The following is a 3,844-nucleotide window of genomic DNA, read 5'->3' on the forward strand; positions in this document are numbered from 1 at the left end:
CACACACACACACACACACACACACACGTGTCACAAAGAGGAATCAAGCTCATACATTACTATTGAACAAACAGAAACAACTGGTGCCAGGGAGAAGGAGAAAAAAACTCACTTGTATTATGTCTGGTATCAAAGGAGAAAATAAATCATAAATGTTGTTTCAACTGAGTTCATGATATTACTCTGATGACCCAGTTACGTCTCCAATGCCACCCTTTTCCCTTTATAGTGCACTACTTTGGATCAGAGCCCTATGAGTCCCATGAGTTGTTTTCTCTCTCTTTCTCTACATTTTCCTGTGGAGGCAGGAGGGGTTGGATGGATGAACCAAAGTATATTCTGTTCTAGTCTTATACCTCAGAGCGGCGCAGCGGTCTAAGGCACTGCTTCTCAGTGCTAGAGGCGTCACTACAGACCCTAATTCCATTCCAGGCTGTATCATAACCGGCCGTGATTGGGAGTTCCATAGTGCGACGCACAATTGGCCCAGCGTCGCCCGGGTTTGGGTTTGGCCGGGGCAGGCCATCATTGTAAATAATAATTTGTTGTTAACTGACTTGCCTAGTTAAAAAAGGTATTATATTCAAATGTTAATTTGTATTTACAGTAAAAGCTAAAAACAAATAACCAAAGCCAGTGATGAGCATTGCAACTATGGTGAATCATCCAAATGCACAACTAATTCATTGGAAAATGGTTGCCCTGGTAACTAAGGGTAAAGAATGGTAATAACATGACCATAGCATGGTGTTAGTCAATAAGCTATTCACAGAGGTGCTTTTAAACTTTATATACATTTCCATGACACCAGCCATGTTTCCATCCACAGTTTTTATACGAGTAAAGTCAATGCTGTAAAAAAAAAACTTGACAGGTGTGATGGAAACAGGAGGTGTCGGTACAATTTCGACAGACAATTTGTTCGTTCGACATTGTGGGATCTTTTTGTGTCAGTAAAATGAATTATGCAACAACTTCATGCAATAGTGTGCAACTGCAGCCCACAACTCCTCCCCTCGAGCATCCCATTGGTTCCCCCCTCCCCTCAACCCCCCGAGCACATCATCTTCATGCTTCTGGGGTCAAAAAGGAAATAGAAGTATAATCTGACCCCCCCTCCCACCTCCCAGAGTCCTCCTTGTTAGCTAGTGGGGTCGACACTGGTAGATAGTGTCCTTCGCTCCCGCCTCCCAGAGTCCTCCTTGTTCGCTAGTGGGGTCGACACTGGTAGACAGTGTCCTTCGCTCCCGCCTCCCAGACTCCTCCTTGCTAGCTAGTGGTGTCGACACTGGTAGACAGTGTCCTTCGCTCCCGCCTCCCAGACTCCTCCTTGTTAGCTAGTGGGGTCGACACTGGTAGACAGTGTCCTTCGCTCCCGCCTCCCAGACTCCTCCTTGTTAGCTAGTGGGGTCGACACTGGTAGACAGTGTCCTTCGCTCCCGCCTCCCAGACTCCTCCTTGTTAGCTAGTGGGGTCGACACTGGTAGACAGTGTCCTTCGCTCCCACCTCCCAGAGTCATCCTTGTTAGCTAGTGGGGTCGACACTGGTAGACAGTGTCCTTCGCTCCCGCCTCCCAGAGTCCTCCTTGTTAGCTAGTGGGGTCGACACTGGTAGACAGTGTCCTTCGCTCCCGCCTCCCAGACTCCTCCTTGTTAGCTAGTGGGGTCGACACTGGTAGACAGTGTCATTCGCTCCCGTCTCCCAGAGTCCTCCTTGTTAGCTAGTGGTGTCGACACTGGTAGACAGTGTCATTCGCTCCCGTCTCCCAGAGTCCTCCTTGTTAGCTAGTGGGGTCGACACTGGTAGACAGTGTCCTTCGCTCCCGCCTCCCAGAGTCCTCCTTGCTAGCTAGTGGGGTCGACACTGGTACTGGTAAAGAAATGTAATAACATGACCATAGCATGGCGTTAGTCAATAAGCTATTCACAGAGGTGCTTTCAAAGCTTTATATACATTTCCATGACACCAGCCATGTTTCCATCCACAGTTTTTATGCGAGTAAAGTCAATGCCGTAAAAATAAAAAGAACTTGACAGGTGTGATGGAAACAGGAGGCGTCGGTACAATTTCGACAGACAATTTGTTCGTTCGACATTGTGGGATCTTTTTGTGTCAGTAAAATGAATTATGCAACAACTTCATGCAATAGTGTGCAACTGCAGCCCACAACTCCTCCCCTCGAGCATCCCATTGGTTCCCCCCTCCCCTCAACCCCACCCCCCGAGCACATCATCTTCATGCTTCTGGGGTCAAAAGGGAAATAGAAGTATAATCTGACCCCCCCTTCCGCCTCCCAGAGTCCTCCTTGTTAGCTAGTGGGGTCGACACTGGTAGACAGTGTCCCCCCCTCCCGCCTCCCAGAGTCCTCCTTGTTAGCTAGTGGGGTCGACACTGGTAGACAGTGTCCCCCCCTCCCGCCTCCCAGAGTCCTCCTTGTTAGCTAGTGGGGTCGACACTGGTAGACAGTGTCCCCCCCTCCCGCCTCCCAGAGTCCTCCTTGTTAGCTAGTGGGGTCGACACTGGTAGACAGTGTCCTTCGCTCCCGCCTCCCAGTCCTCCTTGTTAGCTAGTGGGGTCGACACTGGTAGACAGTGTCCTTCGCTCTCGCCTCCCAGAGTCCTCCTTGTTAGCTAGTGGGGTCGACACTGGTAGACAGTGTCCTTCGCTCCTGCCTCCCAGAGTCCTCCTTGTTAGCTAGTGGGGTCGACACTGGTAGACAGTGTCCTTCGCTCCCTCCTCCCAGAGTCCTCCTTGTTAGCTAGTGGGGTCGACACTGGTAGACAGTGTCCTTCGCTCCCGCCTCCCAGAGTCCTCCTTGCTAGCTAGTGGGGTCGACACTGGTAGACAGTGTCCTTCGCTCCCGCCTCCCAGAGTCCTCCTTGCTAGCTAGTGGGGTCGACACTGGTAGACAGTGTCCTTCGCTCCTGCCTGTCAGACATCTGCCCCTGTCGACGTTAACAGAACTGCGGGAAAACAGTGCCGACAGACGGGGACGAAGGACACGGTCTACCAGTGTCGACCCCGCTAGCTAGCAAGGAGGACTCTGGGAGGCGGGAGCGAAGGACACAGTCTACCGGTGTATGCCTAGCTAGCTACCGTTGTCGCCCCCTCCCCTTCTTCTGTGGGGTTTATCGGTGGATGGCATCCAATGTTATTGTGTAATAAATCCACCTACTGTACTGTACCGCCTCCTTAAACATTGACCAATAGAAGAATAAAGAGGGGTTACTGCAGATGCAGGAACGCCCCAAATTGCAGTTGCACCTGTCATGGGCAAATATTGATATAATAAATAATGTGGAAGTAAAGTTGGAGTCACGTGATAAGCTACATTGTACTTCCACTAGGACGTGGGAAAGCATTAACCTTTCTAGGACACACGTTCCGCTAGCGGAACCCCTCGACAACATTCCGCTGAAAAGGCAGCGTGGGAAATTCATATTTTTTTTTTTTGAAATATGTAACTTTCACACATTAACACGTCCAATACAGCAAATGAAAGATAAACATCTTGTTAATCTACCCATCGTGTCCGATTTCAAAAATGCTTTACAGCGAAAACACAACATATGATTATGTTAGATCACCGCCAAGTCCCAAAAAAACAGCCATTTTCCCAGCCAAAGATAGGAGTCACAAAAAGCAGAAATAGAGATAAAATGAATCACTAACCTTTGATGATCTTCATCAGATGACAGTCATAGGACATCATGTTACACAATACATGTATGTTTTGTTCGATAATGTGCATATTTATATCTAAAAATCTCAGTTTACATTGGCGCCATGTTCAGAAATGCCTCCAAAATATCCGGAGAAATTGCAGAGAGCCACATCAAATAA

This window comes from Salvelinus alpinus, chromosome 6 (genome assembly GCF_045679555.1).
Source record: "Salvelinus alpinus chromosome 6, SLU_Salpinus.1, whole genome shotgun sequence".
NCBI classification, from domain to species: Eukaryota; Metazoa; Chordata; class Actinopteri; order Salmoniformes; family Salmonidae; genus Salvelinus; species Salvelinus alpinus.